Source organism: Lissotriton helveticus, chromosome 9 (assembly GCF_964261635.1).
Source record: "Lissotriton helveticus chromosome 9, aLisHel1.1, whole genome shotgun sequence".
NCBI lineage: Eukaryota > Metazoa > Chordata > Amphibia > Caudata > Salamandridae > Lissotriton > Lissotriton helveticus.
In genome coordinates, this window is record NC_136070.1 from 954,899,178 (window position 1) to 954,926,461 (window position 27,284).

Genomic DNA, 27,284 nt, shown 5'->3' on the forward strand with positions numbered 1-27,284 from the left:
AGGGTGTTCAAGCGACCCTGGAGCCTGAAAGTATGGCCCAGGGACTTGCCTTAAAGAGAAGAGGTATGGGGCATGGGAAACCAGCCCCCATTGTTCCCACTGTCCAGGAGGAGGCAGACCTTGAGGGGGATGCCCTGGAACCTACAGGGGAGCAAGTTTCTGAACTGGGAAACCTACCTGAGCTGACCCATTGCAGCAAGAAGGGGTCCCTCAAGGAGGAATTTTGTGAAGAGCAGCAGAAGTGCCCTTCTCTTGTGGGTGTGATGCAACAGGCCACAAACCAGGCAGCAGGTGATCAGTCTGGATCACATTGTATCTTCTGAGAGAACGGTCTCCTGTATAGCGAGCCTAAGGTTGCTGAGCCTGGGTCAGCTCGTGTGCTGGTGGTACCCCAGCACTTCAGAGCCTTCCTACTGGGTTTGGCTCATGATGTTCCTTTAGCTGGTCATCTGGGGCAAAACAAGACCTTTGAAAGGCTTGTCTCTCACTTTTATTGGCCCCAGATGTGGAAGATTTCAGATACTCATTGTAGGACCTGTCAAACTTGCCAGGCAAGTGGGAAAGGTGGAAGGAGGCACAAGGCCCCTCTCCAACCTTTTCCTGTAGTCAGTACCCCCTTTGAACGGGTGTGCATTGACATTGTGGGGCCACTGGACCCCAAGACAGCCATGGGCAACAGGTTTATCCTGGTCTTGCTGGACCATGCTACCCGGTACCCGGAAGCCATTCCGCTCAGGACAGTGACGGTCCCCGTGGTGGGACGTGCACTGATGGGGATCTTCTCCCATGCGGGGTTCCCTAGAGAGGTAGTGTCTGACCGAGGTACAAACTTCATTTCTAATTATATGAAGTGTCTGTGGAAGGTGTGTGGTGTTACCTACAAGTTCACCACTCCTTATCACCCACAAGGTAATGGGCTGTTTGAAAGATTCAACCGGACCCTCGAAGGCATGATCATGGGTCTTGAGGAACCAATGAGCCATAAGTGGGACGTCCTCTTGCCATGCCTTCTGTTTGCCTTCCGTGAGGTGCCACAAACGTCCCTAGGGTTCAACCTCTTTGAGCTTTTGTATGGACACCCGGTAAGAGGACCTTTGAGTCTGGTCAAGGAAGGCTGGGAGGAATCTCCCAGGAAACCTCCCCAGGATGTATATAGTTACATGCTGGCCTTCAGAAACCATACTCGGCGATTCAGAGATCTCGCTCTGACGAATCTGGAAGCCAGCCAGGAGGAAATGAAGCGGTGGTACGATCTGATTGAGCTTCAGCCTGGACAGAAAGTTTGGATCAAGGCCCTTGTGGAGTCTTGTGTGCTCCAGGACAGGTGGACCGGTCCATATGAGGTGGTAGAGCGCAAGAGTGATGTCACCTATCTGGTGAACTTGCGGTCTCCCAGGAACCCCTTGCGGGTCCTGCATGCTAACCGCCTGAAGCCCCGCTTAGAAAGGTCTGAAGTGGGCATGCTCCTAGCGACAGATGATGGAATGGAGGAGGAGACCGAACCTCTTCCTGACCTCCTGTCTGCAACAGAGCAAGATAGGTCAGTGGATGGTGTCAGCCTCTCTGCCACACTGATCCCTGATCAGCAGCAAGATTGTCGCCAACTGTTGGGGCAATTCTCTGATCTATTTTCCTTGGTTCCTGGTGTCACAGAGTGGTGCGTCCATGATGTGGACACTGGAGACAGTCCTCATGTGAAGCACAAGGCTTACAGAGTGACTGACAAGGTTAGGGCTTACATTAAGGAGGAAATCGCCAAGATGTTTGCTTTAGGGGTCATTGAGTCCTCAAACAGTCCTTGGGCCAGCCCAGTGGTCTTGGTCCAAAAGGCTGCCTTGCCGGGTGCAACACCTGAACTCCGGTTCTGTGTGGACTACAGAGGGCTAAATTCAGTCCCCAGGAGTGACGCACACCCCATCCCCAGAGCTGATGAGCTCATTGATCGGTTAGGGGCTATCTGGTACCTCAGCACGTCTGATTTGACGTCTGGGTACTGGCAGATCGCCTTGACTGATGGGGCTAAGGAGAGGTCAGCATTCTCCACACCAGATGGGCACTACCAATTCCGGGTTATGCCCTTTGGGATGAAGAATGCCCCTGCCACCTTCCAGAGGTTGGTTGTTAGACTTGGCCCTTTTTGCAGGGTCATCCCTAAGCTTTTTGCCTTCCTCCTATATTTTTTCTGACCTGTGGTTGGCTACTTTATGACTCTGGGCACTGTACCACTTCTGATCAGTGCTAAAGTGCATATGCTCTCCCTATTGCAAATTAATGTATGTATTAATTGGTGATTACATGATTGACTATTTGGTTTACTTGTCAGACCCTAGTACAGAGCACTGATGGTCCCCAGGGCGTGCAAATCCAAATGCTGCTGGTGGGTTTGCAGCACTGGTTGTGCCACCCACAGAAGCAGCCTGGCAAAATGCATATAAGGTCTGCCATTGCAGAGCCTGCGTGCAGTCTGGTACTGTCATGCTGACTCAGCAAGTGCAGAAAGTAGGTATTTGCTTGCTTAACCTTTCAAGCCTGCCTCTGCGAGGTTGTGTATTCCTTTATCTGGAGTTTGAGTGACAGGGCTGGGGGATTCCAGGAGACAGAATGAGTAAGCCCAGTGGTGAATAGAGAGATCGGCATCTAGATGAGAGGGAGGAGTTGCACCTGGGACCTGAATAGGACTGTGCCTGCCCCCCACAGTGCTGGCTCCACCCCCTGTGGTGCGTCTGATGTCTCTGCCCTGCACACTGAAAGAAGAGAAGGAAGACTGTCAACAAAGTGCTCCAGGGCTGTACTTGCCTTCCACAATGCTGGCTCCACCTCCAGTGGGGCGTCTGATGTTCCTGCCCTGCACTGTGAAAGGAAAGGAGAAGTTGTAAACAGAGTGCTTTAGAACTAGTTTGGACTGGGCACAGGCCCCTCTCCCTTCAGATTTTGGGGTATAAATATTGGGACCCTGAACCCAAGAAATTAGATCACTTCTGGACTTACAAGACAAAACCTCTGCTGAGGAGAGGACCTGAAGAAACGGAGGAGAGACTATTCCTAAGCTGAAGTGCTGCTTGGGGGATTGGCCTGCAGTAGTTACATGACTGCCAAAGAGAGGAGAAAGAACTTTGTGGACTTTACTTTCAACTTGTGCAAAAGATCTCCAAGGGCTTGGAAGAGAGCTTGCCCCTGACCGAAGTCTCAGGACCAGTAGACTTTACCAGCCTTTGTGAATTGCTGCTGGAAACGCTGTTTCAGTGACTACAGAGGCAGGGAGCTGTAACCGACTCTCACGACCAGCCCGGTGTCCTGTAGGCACCGCATCAAGCAACGTCCGCCTCGAACAACGCAAGCTCCAAGCTCACCGACTTCGTCCTGACACCGTCACCGAGCCGTTGCCTGCATCGTGACTGGTGAACACCGTCTGGTTTGACCCACGCGGTCACTGCTGCTGACTTCGAGTCCTGTGAACGCACCGGAGTTGGGCACCGCCTCGCATGCTTCGCACCGCCCGACTCGCACCACTGTCCGGACTGATCGACGCCAGCTCTTGAACTCCGGCTCTGTTGCCGCACCGCAAGCTGCAAGCACCGCATCGAAGCACCGTCTCGCCCTGCAACGCACGCCTTGGATCCACAGACTCTGTCAACAGGCTGCTGCCTGCACTGCATCGAGGGACACCGCGTCCTGCAATGCTTCCTTTCTGCACCGCGACGAACACCGGAACCGGCTCGCACATCCGTGCCGGCCGCCTCAAGTAAAGGTACTGTGACTGAGTCTGTCCACATTTGAGTGGGCCCCTACCAACCCGGTCCGCTGGATTTGCTAGTCTCTGTGTTATTTCCACAACGCTGTAGCCAGACAGGGCTACCGACTCGCACAGAACCTTGATCTAAGCCTTTTAACCAGAACTCTTGAAATCTAATAGTACTGTGGATTATTTTTGTCATTTATTGGTCTTGTGGTAACTCTATAGAAAATAATACTTATTTTTGATATACAACCTTGTGTGATGTCCATTTGTAGTGTTGTCACTGGGTTACTGTGTGTGGTCACAAATGCTTAACTTACAACACCTCTGAGATAAAGCCTTGCTGCTTGTGCCAAGCTACCAAGGGGGTGAGCAGGGGTTATTTTAGGAGTGGAATCCCCTTATCCTGACTAGAGGAGAGGGTCCCTATTTGTCACAAGTACCTACATGTGCCAACTAGACACCCCAATTCTAACATTGGTGGTCAGCGGAAGGGATTCTGGATTTGCATTTGTGACTCATGTACAGTGATTGGTGAACACTACTTAGTGAGTGCAGACCACAACGCAACCAAGTACTTCTGATACTTGTTTTTGCCAGGGATCTCCATTTTTGCAAAATAATGCCTGGTCAGTCAGAATGGAAAAGGCAGCATCCATTGCATCTGTTGACTGTGATTGGGAGGAAGAGAAACTAGAAAGCTACACCAACGCCCAGCTCAAGGGCTTCTGCAAAAAGTTTAACACTTCTGTGACCGGGCTCACCAGAAAGGAGAAGTTCCAAAAGGCGCTGAGGACCTGGATGGAGGCAAGGAATGCCCCATGAGACCTGGTGGAGTAGGAGGATGCAGAGCAGCAGCTTGGTGGACCACTGGGTCTTGAAAAGAGGGGTGCACCCTCCCCAGTGGGTAGCAGTGTTTCTGCCCGAGGTCTGTCCCCAAAAGAGTTGGCAGACAGGAAAGAAAACAGGATGCATGAAATGGAGATGGCCAAGCTCAAATTGAATGGGCAACTGGAGCTAGAAACTAGGAAATTAGCCCTGGAAGAAAAGAAAATGCAGTTTGAGCATGACTTGATAATGAGGAAGCTTGATTTGGAGCTCGAGAGGCTTGAGGCCATGAGTGTCTCAGCCCAGCAACCAGAAATTTGGGTAGCTCAGGAAGTGAGCTTTGCTGAGTTGGAGGTGGAGTCCAGCTCAGATGGTGGCAGCAAAATTGAATTCTCTAGTGCTGAGGGAGTAGTACACACACCCAGAGATGTGGCACCTGAGTTGGAGGGGGTTAACATACACCAGGAGGTTCAAGGGCATGAAGTAGCTCCAGTAGTACACAGTGTCCCTGAGGGGAATAGGGTAACTGGCGTAGGGATTCATGTGGTGGGAGGGACACTCTACTGACTCTAGATAACAGGTGCAGGTAGAGGGGTTCCCCCAAAGTTGAAGTCCTGGTATGTGAGTGTGAAGACCGCCCAGTAGACTTTGGGTTGTGTGACAGAGACAGTCAGATACTGTCTTGCCAGTCTCAGGAGAGTGGTGTGGAGTATGTGTGCGAGGCACTAGATGGTGAGGTGAAGGATAGTTTGGTTAACCCCTGTGGGGGGCTGTGTGATCCAATTGTGGGAGAGCATATTGTAAGTCCCTGTTTTCCAGAGCTATGCCAACACCTCTTGGAGAGTGAGTTCTCTGACTCTGGGGAGCTCACATTGGAGGCTGACCCTTTGGTGGATTTCAGAGGGTCTGAAGAAGCATTGGGGAGGGATTCCAACAAGAGTGGCTCAGGTAACTTCCAGTCCTGTGTGATGGAAGAGGTTCGGTGTCGCCCAGCTAGGTCCCAGTGTAGTGGGAGGGGTGTAGGGGCTCACATCCTGTCTCAGAGGAGGAGGAGTGAGTGTCGGTTCTGTCCGAAGGTACCTGAAACCCAGTCTCAGGGCCTGGATGGTTTCTTAAGGGAACATCAGGTTGGGGGCCTAGGCTGTACTTGTAGGCCATTTGAGGAGGATCTCCCAGTGTCTAGAGAACGTGGAGCCTCTGTAAGCAGAGCTCCAGTAGTTCTGGTGTCTGGCAGTGCCGCTCCAGTTGGGAGGGTGCAGAAGTCCAGATGGAGGGGCGAGAGGGAGAAAGAATCCCCAGTGGAAGAACCAGTGGGTCAGGGGCCAGCCAGAAGGGCTGCGTCACCAGTGAATGACCATGGTGACATCACTTCTGTCCTGGGGGATCTTCGCGCACTGTCAAATGGACAGGGGATGGGAGATCTGCACCAGGCAGACTATCACACAACACAGGAGTTATGTGTTACCCTCAGGGGGGCATGCATGCTCCCAAGGAAGTCCTGGTGCGCCAGGCAAGTGTTCAACGGCAGGGTTTGGTCCCTGAGTTGGGAAGCCAGGTACAGGGGTTACCTGACCTGGAGGGAGGGACATCTGTAATCAGTGTCCCTACCAGTCTGTCTTCTTGGTGTACCACTCCAGGTGGAAGGGTACAGCCATCTGGAAGGGGGTACAGAGGGAGGGAGTCCTCGCCTCTGACCCCGGTGCAGCCTGAGGGTTTAGACCCTAGGTTGGAGAGCCAGGTTCAGGAGTTGTCTGACATGGAGGGAGGGACAACTGTAAACAGTGTCCTGACCGGTTGGTCTTTTAGGTGTACCACTCCAGTTGGGAGGGTGCCGTGCTCTGGAAGGGGGTGCTGAGGGAAGTAGTCCTCGCCTCTGACCCCGGTGTTGCCCGAGGGTCTAGACCCTGGGTTGGAAGACCATGTTCAGTGTGTCCCCCCTGACCTGGTAACCCAGTTGCAGGATAGAACCCCTGAACTGGTGGGCGCATTGTGCAGGACACCTGCCACAGGTGCCCTGACAATTCTGGAAAGGGGTTCTGCTCCAGGTGGGAGACGGTACAAATCCCCAAGGAGGAGGACCGGGTGTGGGAGAGCCCACCCTAGTCTCTGGTCCAGCCGCAGGGTACAGGCCTGGGGCTGGTGGGTCAGTGTCAGGATGTCATACCTGACCTGACAGGAGGGAGAGTAGACAAAGGGTGCCTAGCACCTGGGGCTACTGCCCCCGCTCTCTGATGCCACAGAGGTTTGAGAGCCCTGAGAGGCATAAGGCCTGAGTCTCATCCATTTTTTTATTTTTTTTATTGAAGTCCTATAGTGTCATTGCAAATTAATAATACAAAAAAACAGAATTCATCATATAACATATCCAGCCAGCAGATACAATCATCAATTACAGTTTAACTTTCATTCGCGATGTCCTATGTCCAGATTAATCAAAGTAAAAGCCCCAAATTTTATCAAATTTTCTTACCCCCCTTAACCTCAAAGCATAGCTTTGCTCGCTTTTCCTGACTCTCCGCATTTTCTGTAACCATTCCTGCATGGATGGGATCTGTTCTGACCGCCAATTCTGTAGTAACAAAGATCTAGCCACTGCCATTGCAATATACACTAATTTGGCCAGCGGGTCAGAGAGCTTGAGATCCGGATCAAAACCGTAAAGCATCAATTTTACATTTAAGGAAATCATAATCTGATAATAGTTTTGTAAAAAAACAAAAATTTCATCCCAGAATACCCTAATCTTAGTGCAGTGGACCATTACATGGGACCAGTTGGCCGGAGCTTGTTTTAAGCATCTAAAACAATTAGATGAATAACTGATATACATTTTGGAAATCGCAGCAGGTGTACGGTACAATAGCCATTTGCCAAAAAATAACATTCTACGCCAATTGGCACCCCTTAATGTACTAAAATTAAATTTATTAATAGTCCTCCAGGTGTTCAAGGATAATACATGATTTTCTTGTTCCTGCCATTTTTTAATTGCTTTTAGGCTTAAATCCACCTCCCTACTCTGCGCTAAGCAACGTTTCCAATCCCCGGGTTTCCTTAACACTACATTAACAAAGATGTCATAGGTCAGTGGGGATGACCGAATGAACTGTATGGGATCTAATTGCCCCAGAATTTTATAAATCATATTATAAGACCCAGCCAACTAAAAGTTCCCATGGACTAAGCGTGCCATCTCTGACGGGGTTATCCACAATCCATTTTTTTAAAAATCAGTGACTTTAATAAATCCTGCCCTGACCCAATTTTCCACACTCTCTGACCCTACTTTAATCCCTATAAACGGAAATAAGTTAGACAGCAAAGTTGTTGAATTAAAGAGGGGAAGAGAATATCTTTTAAGCATAGCAGTACGTTTCTTAAAGAACCATACTAGTGTCTTATAACGGACAAATTTGGGATATTTGAGTACCTGCAGCGGGGGGGGGGGGGGAGGTATCTGAATTTCGAGGCAAATTAGATCAAAGAAGAAATTAATAAATAAGTTTTGGTCTAGAGTTTGGTTTTTAAATCTTGACAGATACTGAGCAAAGTAGGCATTATAGTAATCCCTAAGATTTGGTAAAGAAAGACCTCCCTGATCCAATCCAAGAGTGCTTATTGCAATTCGGGGTATTTTTGTCGCCCAAACAAAAACCGAAAACATAGATTCAACTTTAGAGAAAAATACTCCTGGCAAAAAACAAGGGATAGTGGAAAACAGAAAATTAAATAAAGGAAGGACGGACATTTTTATCAAAGCGACCCGGCCAAGGATTGACAATGGCAATGAGTTCCACCAAGAAAACATTATACGAATCTTTTGAAGAAGGGGATCGAAGTTAAGACTGTACAAATCTTTAACTAAAGCTGTAGAAAAGACCCTCAGGTATCTTTTCGGTTCATCATTGATACAGCAGCTTATGTCAGGATGCAATTCTGGATCTCTACCTCCACAAACCAGAATTTCCGTTTTCTTTTTACTGATCCGATAGCCCCCCAAAGCCTCAAATTCTTCAAAAAGCTGAATAACCCGTACTTGAGATTGTAAATCGGGTTTAATTAGCAGCATAATATCATCAGCGTATAGCTTGATCTTAGCCATTAATGGAACAGTAGGTAGAATATCCACGCAATTCCGAATTGCAACTGCTAAGGGCTCAATGAAGAACGCAAAAAGAACGGGTGATAATGGGCAACCTTGCCTCGTGCCCCGCTTAACTAGAACTGACCCAACCATCGACGTATTTATAATGACATTGGCTTTAGCACCAGTATAGAGATTCCGAATTAAATCTATAATTTTATCCGGGATACCAAAATACTGCAAAATAAATAAAAAAGTGTCTCCCAAACCACCAAATCAAAAGCTTTTTCAGCATCTAATAACAAAATTAATGCTGGAATCCCCCGTGTCTCAAAATAATCTAAAGCTTCGATCAAATAATGCATATTCGTTATCAATTGCCTACCTGCAATGAAACCATTTTGATCAGGATGTATCAAATCTGTTGATATTTGGTTGAACCGAATTGTCAGTAATTTTGTAGCAATTTTGTAATCAGAATTTAATAGAGTGATAGGTCGGTACGAGTTTGGATCTTTGGCTTCTTTCCCCTTCTTCAAAAAGCTAACCACTGTGCCTTCCCGGAAAGAATCTGGAATTAGTCCTCCTTCCAACATAGAATTTAGTAATTGCAAAAAAATATTGGAAAAGGCGCAAAAAAACCTTTAAAAAACTCGGCGGGCAGCCCATCTGGACCACAGTCCTTGCCATTTGGGAGGTTTTTCACTACCAGCTCTATTTCTTCCACAGAAAATGGACTCGCCATTACCAATTGTTCAGTTTGGGGGAGAGAAGGCAATGCATATTTTCCTAAGAAATCAGTTAACTTTTGCTGATCTATTTTATGTTGCTGACTATAGATAATATTATAGTGAGTAAGCATTATCTTCCCTATCCCAGCCAAATCTACTGTATGCACATGAGTCACTGGGCACTTTAAACCTCGGATCAAGTTTGTGGCGGCTTGTTCTCTAACCTGCCAGGTTAAAAACTTCCCCGTAAAGTTGCTCTCTTCGTATATTTTTTGGGATTGACTACGAAAAATCTCCTCACTCTGAGCGTATAAGTTTACACTGAGTTCCCGTTTGGCTTTGTTTAATTCTTCTGCCTTAAGTCACTTAAAACCTGTATGCGTTATTCCAATGAATTTTTGATGGACCTAGCGGCGGTCAGAACGGCTGCGTCTTTCCCTATGACTATCCCGCGGATAAAAGCCTTTAAAGCATCCCAAACGATGTTAAGTGGGGCTGTTTCAATGTTACAGGAAACAAAATCTCTAATCTCTGATTTTAATGATGCAACCCATATTTCGTCATTCAAATATGTTTTATTGAACACCCAACGTTTGGGAGTTCTTAAATTGTTCCCTAAAACAAATTCGATGACTAACATTGCGTGATCAGAAAACCCATTATGCACAGTCCTCTGGTGACGCAGACTAAGGGCCAGATGTAGGTAATCCGATTTTACAGATTCTAAAATAGCGAATTTTACCGAATCGGTATTTTAGAATCGGTAAATGGTATGTAGATAAAAAATCGGTATAAAATACTGATTCGGTAAAATTCGGAATCGGACTATCGGAAATTACCGAATCGGTATTTACCGAATCGGTATTTAATGATTCGGTATTCCCTATTCATTCCTATGAGCCTTTTGGCCCATAGGAATGAATGGGGAATACCGAATCGGTAAATACCGATTCGGTAAATACCGAATCGGAAAGCAAACAAAAGTGAAACTTAAGTAGGCAGCCAATCAGGTGCTACCACCCTCCCCCTCCCTACCAGGAAGTGGCTACAGAGGCAGCTGCAACTAATTAGAAGCTTCTGGAAAGGCAGTTGGAGCTGAGCTGAGACCCTGAGCAGCAGAAAGGGTTTTGAGCACTTTTAAAACTGCAAAATGGCAAGCAGCAAAGAAAAAGAGCAGGCAGAGAGGAAAAGGAAACTCAAATTCAGCAGCATGGAGCTGCAGGTCCTTGTTGAGGAGGTGGTGAAGGTGCACCAAATACTGTTTGGCAGGCAGTCCCTCACTGTGGCAGAATCTGCCAAAAGGAAACTCTGGCTGGACATACTGGACAAAGTTACTGCAGTGGGGGTGACTACCAGAGACACAGAGGACCTTAAAAAGCGATTCTACGACCTCAGGAGCCAAACCAAGAAAAAATTGTCTGAACACCACAAGCAGGCAACAAAAACGGGCGGAGGCAAGAACCCAGCACCACCCCTTACTGACCTGGAGGAGATGGTGGCCTCAACCAATGAACCAGGCAGCGTCTGCGGACCGGGAGAAGTGGACAGCTCAGCCAGAGCTGCAAGCGAAAAAGGTAAGAGACATACACAGCATTCCCCCCCATACCATCATCCTTACTTGTACCCTTTGTGGCCAAGTGAACCCCAGTCCAGTACTGCTAGCACTATACAGGAGCAATGCATCATGGTACATGTAGTCAGGAAATGTTACAACATGTCATACAGCACAGCAACCACCAAGTTAGGGAAATAATTGCAGAGAGAATAAAGCTAAAGTGAGAAATATTTAATTGTATTGACTGTGAGACAGTAGCGCTTAGCTAATGTACGTTCAGATGTCCACAGGTGAAACGTCTCGCAGGCGTTCGCAGGAGACTGAAGGCACACCACCAGAGAGGAAGGAGAGTCAGGAGCCAGGTCTATCTACCCAAGACGTACAACAGGACACAGGTGCACCAAGTAGCCATCCTCCAGCACAAGACTCAGAAATGGCTCCAGAGTTGAAGGCGTCCCCTCACAGATCTCAATCCCCTCTGTTGCTGTCATCACCAGAAATGCCAGCATCACAGCATGACACAACACCTTCATCACAACCAAGCAGGAGGCATGTTGTGGCCCCACTTCTAGAAATGGAGTCATCAGCAGCTGACATGGAGGGGGAAGAAACGCGCAACTTGCCTGTGGATGTTAGCTCTGGCACACTGCACTCCAGTGCTGAGGTGGGCCATACTGGTGCAAGACGCCGCAGAGTCATAGAAAGGGCTGCAGATGCACCTGTGGAGGGTCCAAGTGTGTTCTGTGTCCTGGAGGGGAGCATGGTGAGAATCCAGAGGATGCAGGGAAGAGCCATCCAGGCATGCCAACACCAAATGAGGTCCCTGAACAGTAACATAGGAGACATAGGAAAGGGTATCAGGGAGCTTGTAGAAGTAAACAAAGAGATGGCAGCAGGGATGCGCGAAACGAGCCAATCGGTGCAGCTGCTATGCACCAAACTGGACACTGAATCTACGGCAAGGCGCAAGGAAAGGCAGCGTGCTCATGGCCAAAATAAAGCTATCAACCGCCTGGCCACAGCCACATCCCTGCTATGCAGTAGGAGCAGTAACATACAGGAGACTATGACCCAAAACACCAATGGGCATGGGCAGGATGACCAGTGCTCTTGAGGCGCTGTTAAATACCCAAACTGCACACACAGCTGCTCTGGATGTGCCTGTGAGTGAGGAGAGCACAAGCAGGAGCAGCATGGCAAGCTCCCTTGTCCCAGAGACAAGAAGGAGCAGCAGGTGCCACGCTGAGGCCACAGGCCAGCAAGAGAGTGAGCAGAGTGAGCACCAGACAAGTGGCACTGGGAAGCGAGGATGTAAATGACTATAACAGTTCATGGTGAAGTGAACCAGGACTGACATCATTGAAGTTAAATACTTGTTGTTGCACATTTGTGCTTTGAAAACCTATTTCCTGACACAATTTAAATACATTGGGTGCATACTCCACCTGTCTGTGTCTCTTTACTTAAAAGAAATTGCGTGTGACCTCTTCCCGTCTGTGTCTGCCATCAGTTGGTGTTGCTACTCCAGATGTGTGTGGTTCAGGAAGTGCTTGCTCGTCATCATGGTCCTCAAAATCACAGATATCCACTTTGGTGCCCTTCTTAACCGCAAGGTTGTGCAGCATTGCACAGGCTGCAATCATCTTGCAGCAGGTGATTGGTGTGTACTGGCGGGCCCCTCCACTCTTATGTAGGCAGCGAAACCTGCTCATCCACATGCCAAAGGTGCGCTCCACAATGTTTCGGTTTGTTTTGTGTGCCCTGTTGTATCTCCTCTGGCTTTGTGTTGTAGGATTGAGGATGAAGGACCGGAGGGCATATGCACTGTCCCCTAATTGTAAGAAGAAAAAAGATTACTCACATGCACACACACACATCCATCTGCAATACGTATCAAGGGAGTTTCACACAGTGTGTTACCTAGCAAGTATCCTTCGCCGAATTCCCCGGCTGTCAGGCGTGCGTAGATCCCACTGTTTTGGAAGATGTAAGAGTCGTGGGTACTCCCGGGAAATTTGGCTACTATGTCAGTGATCATGTACTTTGAATCACAGATCACCTATACATTTATGGTGTGAGTGGACTTCCTGTTCCGATAAATGTACTCTGTGGCAGCAGGTGGGCATATTGATATGTGGGTACCATCAATACAGCCAATGATGTTTGGGAAATGCGCCATCTGATAAAAGTCTGTCTTTGTCCTGAGCAGTTCAGCATGCGTTGCAGGGAAGCTGATGTAGTGATGCATTCTCTGCAACATGGCATGAAGGAATTTTTTTAAGAAACGTGACAGACAGCTCTGGGACACCCCACCTACCGCAGCAACCACACTCTGGTAACTCCCAGATGCAAGCAGGTGTAGGCTGCACAGCACCTGCACATGGGGTGGGATGGTGTGTGCCCCTGGGGTTGGATGGTCCAACAGTGGGTGGAGGTCACTGATAAGGACCAGGATAGTTTGGGGAGCCAATCTGTACCTATGTAGGATCTCTGGCTCAGTCAGCTGGAATATAGTGATCCTCTGCCTGTACACCTGCTCCTTCCTCCTCCAGACCCTCTCTCCTTCTCCCTGTAGCCGTAGCCGCCTCGCAATGACATAGAATGCCGCCATTCTGGTGAAACTGTTGCATTTTGGGGCCTTTTTTATAGCCTGCACCTGGTTACCACCTGATTTCAATCCATGGTAAATACCGACTCTTAAATACCGAATTTCATGCAAATTCGTTATTTAAAAGGTTACATACATCTCAAAATTCAATTTTACCATTTCTTATTTTCCGAATCGGTAAATTTACCGAATCGGTAAACTTTCCAAACCGGAAAATATACCGAATCGGTAAATTTTCCGATTCGGTAAATTTTCCGATTCGCAAACTTTACCGATTAGGTAAATTTACTGATTCGGTATATTTTCCGATTCGGTAAGGTTTCCGAATCGGAAACTTTACCGATTCGGTAAATTTACCGATTCGGATGTTTTTGGGTCCCCTACATCCCGAATGCCCAATACCGGTAACGGACGAAAATCGGTAAATTCGGCCGTTACCGACCGGTATTGGGCTACCTACATCTGGGCCTTAGTTGTCTAGAGGCGAGAAAAAAGCCAATCCGAGAAGAAGACTTAAATCTCCCTGACCAACAAGTATATTCTTTTTTTGATGGATTCTGTGTACGCCAGGGGTCACAGAGATCGAGTGTTATTTTATAGTTGAGAATAGTTTTCAATGTTTTAGGTTTAAGCTGCTTTCTCGATTGAGTGGTTGATTCCAACTTGAAATTCATAAGAACATTAAAGTCGCCTCCAATAACAATATCTCCTGCCACCATCAGTAATGATTGAAACAGATCTTCATACACTCTGAAATTATCATCTACTGGTGCGTAAAAGCTGACAAAAGTAATGGGTCTCTGTCTGTTTTTAATTTTACCTGCAGCCCAGCACCAATGTCCTGAACCACTCTCTTCTGTTTGAATAATTTCAGCATGTATATTCTTATTTAGAAATATCGCAACCCCTCGCTGAGATTCAGTAAACAAGGAGAAGCCTCGATACGAAGCCTATGATTTAAACATTAAAAACTCTTAGATTTTTGAAGCGGAGGTATGAGTCTCCTGTAGGAGTATTACAGAGGGGTTTTCTGTCTTGATCCACATCTCTACCGCCCGCATTTTCTTCTTATTATTTAAACCATTAACATTGAAAGAAATTATTTTCAAAAACTCCCTACTAGACATTCAAAATGAAACCACATTTGGAAATTTTCTGTGCGTCCAACCCTCTCTTTTTGCATTTTATGAACGGCCAGAAATTTGTCGATAAGAAAGTTAAGCAAAATAACACCAAGGACTTCATTTTTCCATGCCTTTTTTTACCCCCCCCCACCCGAGAACCCAGCCCCACCTACCGCCCCATCTTGTGGCCCATCTCCCTTCCCCCACGCCGGCCACAGAAACCTACCCCCTAACATTGGGGTGTCCTCTTATTACACCCCTTGACCCCCAGGACCCCTTGCCCCTCACCACCCCGCTTCCCCCCCCAGACTTTCAAAAGCACTTCTTACACATAATAGCGATATTCAAATCAAACTAATTAATCAACCCAGCTATTTCTAGCCCTTCTGACCATGTGAAATCTCTTTAAGCAGATCCTGTGCTTCATCTATATCTGATAGCATATAAAATTTGCCCTTAACCAACACTTTCAACTTGGACTGCTGGGCAATCATAGCTTGGGCGCCCTTAGCTTTAAATAAATGAAGAATTTTCACAAACTCCTTCCTTCTTCGTGCAGCAACAGCGGACATGTCAGAAAAGATTCGGCATTTAACTATCTCATTCACTGCAAATTGTCTTTGCTGGATAGCCGTAGAGAGAATAGTTTCTTTTATTCGGACATCTGAAAAATGTAACAAAATTGTGCAAGGGAGCGTGGAATTGGGGAAAAGATGGGCAGGTACACAATGTGCTCTAGTAATTGTTAAATCCCCCTTGTGTTCTGGAATCACTTTTTGTTTTAAAAAGGAAGTAACCCACCTCACTGTGTTGGACCCCTCTATTCCTTCCGGAACCCCCACTATTTGAAGATTCGATCTTCTATTATAATTTTTCAGATCGTCTAATTTTGTTTCAAGTGCCCGTGTAGTCTTGGAGATCAGTTTAACATCTTTTTTAGCCTCTGTCATCTGGTCCTCCAAGTTCGAAATTCGGCTCTCAGCTTCTTGAAGACGAGCTGGGAAGGTGGAGACTAAATCCTCAATCTTTTCCAATCGCTGGTGGATTGAGGCCAATTCTGCTTTTTGAAACCTCTTCATCTACCGCACCTCATCTAGAATTAAATTCAGCATGTCTTTTACTGACATCTGGTTTTCCCCCACAGTCTCGGTGTTCAAATCTAAGATGGGGCTCAATGGTTCAGAAAGGGACGCAGATCGGAGGTCGTCTTGTAACATTACTGCATTCACCAAATCATCTCCTCTTTGAGCTAGGGATGCAGGTGTTTTTTTCCTTTGAGGTAAGGTCGTGGCGGGTGTGGGAATAGTGTTGACCGTTGGACTTAGCGGTGGGCCCAAGTTCCCTGAAAACAAAGTAACAGCTAGTGTGTCTAAAGGATGGCTTGTAGCAGAGAAAGCAGCTGGTTGAACAGGGCTGCTGATGGAATACATACATGGTTTTTTATCAAACAAAGGAAATTGCTTTGGGCCCTTTAGCGCACCCGGTGTCTTAACCTTCTTCTCTTCGTTTAGACCTTCTTGAGCGGATTGAGCAGATGGGGTGGTTTGGGAGACCTCCGGGCCGATATTCGCCTGCCCTGTCTCTTCTCCTGGGTTAGTTTGAAAAGGCAGTTCCATGAGAGACCCCTCAAACGCATCTGAGCTCTCAGAGGAGACATCTTCTTTACATTCGCCTTTATCCAGTAGCTTAGCGGCATTCTCTGCTTCTTTAGCCTGCTGCCTGCGGGCTTTCGCCTTACGTGCATTAAGCAATTTGCCCATATTATTTTCCCAGAGGCAATAAATCCTAGTGCGGAATACCGGAGCTGACAAGCCCCTTGACACTTTAGCGCTCTAAACACTAGGATCAATAAGGGAAGCAGAGGATGCTGGATGTTGAAGTCCCACCACCAGCAAGGGGGAACAAATGCCTCTGCTTGAGCTTGCTAGAGACAGCACTTCCTCAGGTTCTCTTGCTCTTGGTCTTGAGCGGCAGATTTGAAAAGGTATTTTCAAAATTATTTCGCACTTTGAACTTGCGAATTCAGAGCCTCCAAAGCCTTTAACCAGGGAGTTCAAGCTGAGCCTGCTCCCGCAGTTAGAGAGGATTCACCCACTGCCTCCGCCGCTGCTGTGAAAAAAGTATGGAAAAAGAGCAGGGAGCAGAATCGGGTCCGCAGGGCCACAAGTCTGCGAGTCCGAAGGGCTCGGGGGGATGGCTTGGCTTGGCTATGCTTCACTGTCTCAAGTTTTGTCGCACAGCACTTTAATTATTGCACTTCGATCTCAAAATGGTTCCACCTCACAATGCCCATACCCTGAGCTCACCGCCAGTAGAAAGGACTCACCCACCGCCTCACCCACTGCCGCCGCCACTGCTGTGAAGAAATACGGCAAAGGTAAAGAAATGGTCTGTCGGGAGGGAGCAGGTCCGCAAGTCCGCGGGGGTCAGGCTCAGGCTCAGGCTGGGAGCTCAGGCTAAGAGGGGCCTCGGCTCGGCTTCGGAAAAGTTATGCTGCACTTCACTTCCACATTGCTGTCTCGAGTTTTTCTCTGCCAGAAAATATCGCGTGACCTGTTGGCTATTTTATGACTCTGAGCACTTTACCACTGCTGATCAGTGCTAAAGTGCATTTGCTCTCCCTATTGTAAATTAATGTATGTATTAATTGGTGATTCCATGATTGACTATTTGGTTTACTTGTCAGACGCTAGTACAGTGCACTGAGTGTGCCCAGGGTGTGTAAATCCAAATGCTGCTGGTGGGCTTGAAGCACTGGTTGTGCCACCCACAGAAGCGGCCTGGTAAAAAGTGTCTAAGGTCTGCCAGTGCAGAGCCTGCGTGCAGTCTGGTACTGTCATGCTGACTGGGCAAGTGCACCCACTGGCCAGTTCCTGAACCTTCCCTGGTCTTCATATCAGACACCCCTATGGTAGGCCCAAGGGCAGGGTGCATTGTAAGTATAAGGTAGGACAAGCCCTGATGTGTGTGGCATGTCCTAATAATGAATTGCAGCCATTTTCGTTTTTCACTATTGCAAGGCTATCTGCTCTCCATATGCCAGAATGGGCTGTTAGATTATTACATGTTTATAATCCTAACAGACTCAGAGGACATGGTAGAAATTCGAGTTTAGTATGCCTGGACTCAGAATAATAAAATACATTTTTAGTGAAGTTTATTTTAATATTCTGTGTTTGCAAATACCACTTTTAGAAAGTAGGTATTTGCTTGCCTAACCATTCAAGCCTGCCTCTGCAAGGCTGTGTATTCCTTTGTCTGGAGTTTGAGTGAAAGGCTGGGGGATTCCAGGAGACAGAATGAGTCAGCCCAGTGGTGAATAGAGAGATTTGCATCTAGATGGGAGGAAGGAGTTGCACCTGGGACATGAATAGGACTGTGCCCGCCCCCCACAAGGCTGGCTCCACCCCCTGTGGTGCGTCTGATGTCTCTGCCCTACACACTGAAAGAAGAAGAGAAGGAAGACTGTCAACAAAGTGCTCCATGGCTGTACTGGCCTTCCACAATGCTGGCTCCACCTCCTGTGGGGCGTCTGATGTTCCTGCCCTGCACTGTGAAAGGAAAGGAGAAGTCTGGTAAACAGAGTGCTTCAGAACTGGTTTGGACTGGGCACAGGCCCCTCTCCCCTCAGAGAACAAAGGATTTTGGGGTATAAATATTGGGACCCTGATCCCAAGAAATAGATCACTTCTGGACTTACAAGACGAAACCTCTGCTGAGGAGAGGAACCTGAAGAAACTGAGGAGAGACTATTCCCAAGCTGAAGTGCTGCTTGGAGGATTGGCCTGCAGTGGTTGCCTGACTACCAAAGAGAGGAGAAAGAACTTTGTGGACTTTACTTTCAACTTGTGCAAAAGATCTCCAAGGGCTTGGAAGAGGGCTTGCCCCCTGACCGAAGTCTCAGGACCAGTAGACTTCAGCAGCCTTTGTGAATTACTGCTGGAAATGCTGTTTCAGTGGCTACAGAGGCAGGGAGCTGTGACCGACTCTCACGACCGGCCCGGTGTCCTGTAGGCACCGCATCAAGCTACGTCCGCCTCGAACAACGCAAGCTCTGAGCTGACCTACTCCGTCCTGACGCCGTCACCGAGCCATTGCCTGCACTGCGACTAGTGGACACCGCGACGTGCAACGCCTCGCTACACCGACTCGTACTGAAGAACTGAAATCTTCATTCTCAGGGGTCTCACTAATACAAAATAACTTGGCACAGAAGCTGAAATATTAAAAGACATCTTTATTAAACTTAATAAGTGAGGCCACGTCACACAGAAGCCGTAGCAATTGAATGAGGTAGTCTAAAGAATACAGAACACAGAGGTCTTTTATATGCTTAGGATTTACAAACTCAGCATAAAAGAAAGGGGCAGTCCTAGCTTCTGCAAGCATACAAAATACCTAATATGGACATACAAGATCTGCAAAATATCAGCCAATAGAAAAACATCATGTAACCAGAATGTCCCCCTTACGTCGTGTTTCTGCCCAACCCATAAGTCAATCAATTACAGCACTTATAAGTCAATCAGTAATGGCAGAACATTTCTGTATGCAGTTAGGCCAGCTAGTGTCTGAGATTGCTTTCAAAGCAAGGACAGAGGGGGGTTTTCTACACGTTGCAGTCCAAAGGGCAGAAACACTTCATGAATAGAGCAGTCTGTGTAAAGACAACACAAATTGAAGACAAATGCAAGATGGAGTCAAAATTAAAGAACCTCAGACCCCCTTTTGCCATTACACAGGCAAATCCTAAAATTATTTTGCAAACATTATGTATTTCAGTGACTATTGACAATGCCAATAAAACAATAAGAATCAGTCTCCAAACACCAATTCTATACAATCGCACGGGAAATACCCAGAGTCCATCAAAGCCTCTTCTGGCAGGCTTCTATTGTCCATCTAATCCTGTTTCTGTTGTTTTCTTCCGCATGGGCCTCTTCATTCAATCCTTTCATGAAAATGATGTTACTCAGTATCCGTTGGAGTGCCTTCCTGGCAAACACTCACAGCTCACTTGAAAGTCTCAATGTCTCAATGCAGTGCACCAATATCTCTCCTCTGCGGCAGACACTACAGATAGTGTGCTCTTCATTGATCAAGGGCACAGATCATCTCATGCAGACCCAAGTACTATTAATCAGGGAAGAGAGTTTGCATAGTGCAGGCAAGATGGCGGCCGCTTAGCAGTGGCTGGACGCAGCAGACCAGTGAAGCTCACGTAACTACCCCAATTGTAAACCTCCCTTATCGTCAGTGAAAACTTTTTGGGGGATGCGGACTCTCGGTACACTCCTATGATCTCCCAGCTTACCTGCCGAAGCTCGGCATCCCGGCTGCTCTGGGAACTGACGTGGGCGGCTCTTGCGGTGTACACCAGCAACCAGCGGCGAGCAAGAAGGCGGGGCTCGGTTGAGGCTTCGCGGAGTCTGCGGAGCGGGGCGGTGCTGGAAGCAGAGCAGCGGCGGCTCACAGAGCGTTACGAGGACTGCAACGCTAGAAGGCTCCTGGCGGCTAAGAGAAGGGCTGCAATGGCCCCAAAGGCGAACACAGCAAAATCTGCCATTGAGAAGGAGAGGAAAAAGGAGGCAGGAGCGGAGGCGGCGCAGGGTGACTCTGACCTTAAACAACACACTCAGCCGGTAAGAAAGCAGATGGCTGTTAGAACTAGGCAGGCAACTTCTACAGCCCCAATTGCGGATTTTTTCACCAAGGCTGGCCGAGAGAAGGGGCTGAATCCTACATTATCGGCAGAGGAGGGGGGTGACCCTGAACAAATGTTAAGTGATTCAATCACCGTAAACCCGGATTTGGGTACCAGGACTGACCCCCCTCAGCCTGCAAATGACAAAGATTCCAAAACGGTGAAAGGAGTTGAGATGATAGAGGCTGAGCATATTACCTCTGGCGAGGTGCATGGGGAGGCTGCTGGGACTGGATCTATCAGCAATACTACGCTGATTGAGTCAGGGGGTCCTAATGTCGGTTCAAATACCTGCACAACCCAAGGTACCCCGTCGGACTTGGATGAAGCTGCGAACAAGGCAGAAGGTCAAGATGGGCGGAAACCTGATGTGCCCATAAAGGAGAACGCAGGGACCTGCGTGGAAATCGACAAGGGAAGAGAGATTGAAAAAGTCCCTAGTGAATGTTTCTTCTCAGTGTCGGAGGGAGGTGAATGGTCGGAAGACGATGAAGAGGATGAAGATCTTGGCTCTAATGTGGTTTCAGACCCTGACGCAGAAAGTGATGATGGGCTTGGCTCTCCGGCAACAGCAGTTAAACATCCAAAAAGGAGAGAGCTTCCCGAAAGTGAACTTAGATGGGACCACTCATCAGCAATGCCTCTGCAAGGAAGTCCGGGGGGGAGCACTGCACAGATGTCATTATTGGAGATCATTCATGGCGAAATTATGGCACACAGGGAGGAAGCCCGGCAAGACAGTCGGAAGTCCCAAGCAGCTGTAAAGAAAATTCAGGGAGCTGTCAGGAAACTGTCTAAGGCCTGTATTAACCTGGGAGATCGGGTAACTAATCTGGAGGATAGAGTGGTCTCCACGGAGGCGGCAGCCGCGGTCAATAAGGTTGAAGCCCAGAATGCACAAGTCACAGACATCCAGTGAAAGCTGGAGGACATGGAGAATAGGATGCGACGGAATAACCTCCGGGTTCTTGGGGTACCTGAAGGTGTGGAGGGCTCCGACGTCTGAGCCTATGTCACTAAATTATTCGAACGGGCGTTTCCGGAGCTCACAAACTGGGTATGGTCAGCTGAGATCCAGAGAGCACACCGCACCCCGTTTAAAATCAAAAAAATACCAAGGAGGGGGACAAGCCCAGAGCTATCCTAATTTTTCTGGGCAACTTTCTGCTGAGACAGGCAATCGCAGAGAAGGCAAGACCGGATGCTAAGAGGAATGTGGACGGGATGTCATTTTTCGTCCGTCCGGACTTTTGCCATATAACAGTCGAAAGGCGCTGGAGACTCAGGCAATTGATCAGCCCATTTCAGCAGAGGAAAATGCAGGCCTATCTAATAAATCCGGCGCAGCTGAAGGTAATAAATGAGGGGAGAACTTTGTACTTTGTTTCCGAGATCAAAGCCAGGGAATACTTGGACTCTCATGGAAAATAGAACAGTCCACTGATAAAGTTCTTCATCTGGGTGGCACTATTGAAGTATCGGTGAGGGGCTAATCAAACTCGAAGTCTGGATGACTATAAAGTCTAGCTTCTTCAAAGGGAAAAAAAAAAAAAAAAGAAAGAAAGGGGGGGGGGAAAGAAAAAATGTGTCAAGGGGTAACAGGATGTTGACTTGGTTTTCTTATGTAGGTCCAAGGGCTTCACTGCTCTCACTGTGACCATCAACGCACAGACTTGATCTGAGTGCCTCACTAGCCAGGGTTCAGGGGTGTTGGGTAAGGGTGGGGGGAAGGCGGGTAACAGGGGGAAGGGGAGTGGAGGGGGTGGTAGCCAAGACAGGGGGGGGGGCCAGTTCAAGGGTTGGGGGAAAAATCAAAAAATGAGAAAATAATGTGTACCAAGTTAAACTACGCTGTCAGAAAAGCTCTGCAGGGAAGTCCAATACAAAGATATGTCAAACATTAAAATTTGCTCAGCTAATGTAGGTGGTTTGAATGATGCGAGAAAACGCCAAAGGGTGGACCATTTCTCTAAGTTCAATAATGTAGATATTTGTTGGGGGAGCCAAACGTCACAAGGTTGATAGCACAGGGAGATGGGTGATAGTGGAACTTAATTTAGGTCCCACACTATGTGTGATTTATGGCTCAAATCAGGATGACCCTGAAATCTTTGACTTTTTGGAAGGGGAGCTAGCCAATTGGCCAACGCCCATAATGGTTTGCGGGGATTTAAACATCTCGGTAAACTGGAATGAATCAGCCGACTATTCAGGGCGGAAACCAAAAGTGTTCCGAGCTCTGGACTCTCTTATGAAGTCGCATGGTCTTAAGGACGTGTGGTCGGCAAAAGAACCCTTAGATCCAGGTTACACCTATTTCTCTAGCCCCAACCAGAGATACACAAAACTGGACTATTTTCTGATTTCCTCCACAGAGCTTAATAAGGTGCACATCAAGAAACTCCCATAGTCAATCTCCGATCATAATCCTCTAGTGCTATCCTATGATATGCCTAAAATGGAAAGGAAACAAACTAGTTGGTCTTTCGAGAGAAAACTTTTACTAGATACCAGATTTGTGGAACATCTCAGAAAATGGGCAGTTGAGTTTTATGATACTAACCGGTATAGCACGTCGCGTAACGGTGTGTGGGATGCTTTTAAGGCCTCCCTGCGGGGAGAGACGATAAGCTACGCTGCTAGGCTCAGGAAAGATGACAAGAGAGAGATTGAGCGGCTTATTAATATGTTAGCGGTAGCTGAAGAACAGCATATCACGGATATTGGTCAGGGTCGGGAGGGTCGGGAGAGTTTAAAAAGAATAACTGTTATTAAAGCTGACTTACAGAAAATAGTTACTCAGAAGGAAACCACTGAGTACCAGGTGTTTAAGGCAAAACGTTATGAAACAGGAGAACAGGCGGGCAGGGCACTAGCTCTGCAGATAAGGCAAGAGAGGACTAAGAACTCAATTTCCCGCATAAAGGACGAGGATAATGAGTACACGGAACCCAAAGACATTTTAAGGGTCTTCCAAAGTTTTTATCAAAAGTTGTATAATGACGAGGGTGGTAGTGGTGACCAGGTCGCAAACTTCGGCTACGCCGATGGTGGTCCGGGCTTAGATGCACAGTCCAGAGAAGAGCTTGACAGAGACCTAGAAATGTTGGAATTAACCAAGGCCCTACAGGAATTAGCCGCAGGTAAGGCTGCAGGCCCAGACGGAATCCCCCTCGAGGTCTATCAATGCTTGGAAAAGGAGATCGCCCCAATTCTACTTTATTTATTTAACGGGATTCTGTGGTCAGGTACAACACCCGAGTCTTGGAAGGAGACTAACATCGTTATCTTCCACAAGAAGGGGAAACCCAAGGAATTGCCGGGGTCCTATCGCCCAATTTCATTGATTAACTCAGACACAAAATTATACTCTAAGATCTGGGCAGTCAGGTTGGGGGGGATTATTGGCCGCCTCGTCTCCCCGTGGCAGCATGGGTTTATACCTGGGAGAGGTACCACAGAACACACCAGAAGAGCAGTAGCTCTTTTTGATGCCCATGATGCCACAGGGGGGAGGTGGCTATGATCCTCCTCGACACGGAGAAAGCCTTCGACCGGGTGGTCTGGGACTTTCTCTGGGGCATTTTGGCTGGTAGAGGCTTCAGCAATAATTTCCTGAGGGCAATTAAGGCTATGTACCTGGACCCGATAGCGCGTGTTACGGTTATGGGTGAAAGATCTGATAAAATAACAATCAAGAGAGGAACGCGCCAGGGTTGCCCCTGCTCCCCGATCTTGTTTTCTCTATATATAGACCCTTTTATACAAAAAATTTTAGCCTTGTGTCATATTAGTCCGGTAGAGCTTAATGGCTTCTCTACAAAACTGTTGGCGTATGCCGACGAATTGGCGATATTTACGTCTGACCCACACCAAGCAATGCCCGTATTGGTACAACTGGCTAACGAATTTGGGTGTCAATCCGGCTATCGGTTAAATGAGGGGAAAACGCAGATTATATGCACTAAAAATATTGTGAAGACCGACTCCAGATATGTAAATTCAGCCGTATATCTTGGCGTCAAAATTAATGCAGTAGTCGAGAGGATGGTCGAAGAGAATTACCTCTTCCTCATTAATTCAATCGAAAAAGATCTGAAAAGGATTGATGTGCTACACCTTTCTTTGGTAGGCAGAGTGAATGTTTTAAAAATGACCATGTTTCCCATGCTTCTCTATCTGTTCAGGGCTATTCCACTGTTGCTAGAGGAAGGGGTTATGAGGAAAATTGAATCTACATTCGTTAGGTTCATTTGGCAGTTTGGTAAAATTAGACGCTCAATCAATCATATGTCTTTACCCTGGGATAGGGGAGGCCTGGCTCTCCCGAATCTTAGATTATACCACCTGGTATGCCTCTACACGCAAATGAATATACTGATCCAATCTGATCCCCCACCATCTGCAGGCCAAACTGTGAATCAGGATCTTCCCTCTATTTACGAGATTTTATTAGGGAGGAAGGCCTACGGATTACTGCAGTGTGAGGCGGACCGAAGGTATTATAGGAAGGTAAGGTTAAAGATCATTGAAGGGGTCTGGGGAACTTGGAAAGCTATTAGTAAAATCCTGAAGATCCCCAAAATAAATTCCTATACATATCTCTGGAAATCCAGTACATTCCCCCATCTCAGTCAAAGCGCATATTGTGCAGTCTGGAGAGAGCACGGGATAAGATGTCTGGGTGATATCATGAAAGGCGGCTCTGTCCTAAGCTTTGATGAGATACAAAATAAATATGGGATTCCCCCTAGTCAATGGATTTTATATAGACAAATCGCTCAAACCTTATCTGCACTTAGACCAAGGATTCTGCTGCCCCCAGACAGTCAATTGGTGGAATATGTAAAAAGGGGGGGAAAGAAGATAGGTACTGCATACAATCTATTGCTGGCAGGTCTCCCAGATGATCTGGAGAAAATAGAGGCAACATGGGCACAAAAATTGGGGGATCCGGATGTGGATATAGATCTATCCCTAGTTTTAAGCAAGAAAGTGTTTCGAGCATCAAATTTGAGGTCCCAACATTATAAGACTCTGTTTAACCTCTACCATACCCCCGCGAAATTATATGGGTGGGGACTTAGAGAAGACGATAAATGCCCTAAATGTAATACAGGCCCAGCTGATCTACTGCATATGTTTTATGATTGTCCTAACTTGGTCTTAATACGCAGTGAGATTACCCTGTTTTTGGAGGGGCTGCTAGGTATTAACATCAACCTAGCCCCTACCTTGGTTCTCACAGGGATAGATGACAAGCATAAGATAGGGAGCGACACCCAAGCGCTATTGTTCATTGCAGTAGCGGTACTACGAATCCTTATCTCCGCTGGGTGGAAGGACTCCACTGCTCCCACGTTTCATATGTGGCTGTCCAGGTTGCTAGGTATGCATAACTTAGAGGCATGCCTATATGAATTTAAGGGTAGGAAAGTGCGAGAATTTGGCAGGGAGATCTGGGCACCACTGAAGAAATGGAGGAATTAACTAAAAGATCAGTTTTATGAATACATTAATCATGACCGTTTTAAAGCTGCTCTATGTATTTTTTATATCTTTTATATTTTTATATATCGGAAATATGAAGTTACTATGAGCTATGATTGTATTTATATTGTTATCTCATTATGCTGACTAATTTATTGAGTATTATGAATTTTAGATTTTTTTTCATAAATGGATAAAGTGAATATGTATTGTATCTTAATGGAATTACACATTATTTCTCAATAAAAAAAATTTAAAGAAAAGGAAACACTTGCATGCTGGTGGGGAATTGAGTATTTCCGAAAATATGTTTATGGTACCATTTTCAAGGTAAGATCAGATCATCGTCCTCTGGTTGATCTATTCACGACAAAGGGGTGTAGTAAAGCTACATCTAGGATTGCACGATGGCAATATAAATTGCAAGATTTTCATTTTTAAATTGAATATCTTCCAGGGATAAAAAATATTTTGGCAGATTGTTTATCGAGATTACCAGTCCCTGGGGGGGCGCTAGAGGGCACCAGGCAAGATGGCCGCACTCATGTGAGGCTCTGCCGGGACCGACTAAACTCCTTTACATATCCTACACATCCAGCTGCCCAAACCGGCCAACTTGATGGCATTTGCAAGCTGAAGCATAACAGCGACAGGTGAAGCACTGTATTGTCGCCGAGCGGAACGAGAGAGCTGCATTGCCGGCGGAGGCTGGCTGCGCCGGCACCGGGCCTGGTGGTGTGCGGCCCTGCAATTCGAGCCTGGCGGCTGCTTCGGGACTCGGCTGCTCTTTCCCCTGGCTGACGGAGCTGTGAGCTGGACGGGAGACACGCGCTAGAGAGACCGTGGGCGCGCCTCGCCGGAACGAAGGAGATCGGTGTACCTGTGGCCTGGAGCTCGGCCCTGCTGGAGACGGTGAGTGGGGTGGTGGTCTAGGCGAGTCCGGGGTTGCGGAGGCGGCGCTGGGCCGCACTGGGACGCGCCGTGCGAGCCGCGACCGGCAGGGTTGCGAGCGGGGACCGGACCTCGGCATAGGGGCAGTGCTGCAACTGTGCTATCGCCCCAGCAGATATAGGGGTTCGCTACCTGCGGTGGGGAGCAGCGGAGGAGCTCGGGGCTGACTCTGTGAGGTTCCAGGGCCCCTATGTTGGAAATATAAATCTCGGCGCTGCAGTGGTTGCTAAGTCGACGGGGGAGCAGGGACGCTTTATTGTCCTACCAACACTCGGGTGCTAACTCGAACTGAGCTGCGGGGGTGCTTTGATAGCTTTCTGCTCACGAGACACCACTGCTGGGCTTGGCCACAGGCCCTGGAAGTCGCCATGGGCAGGCCAGAGAGGAACCAGCCTTAGATCACTTTTGAGGCAAAGAAGACGGCATTATCCTCCTCGCAGGTGCCACCAGACGCTGAGCCTAATGGGGCGGTT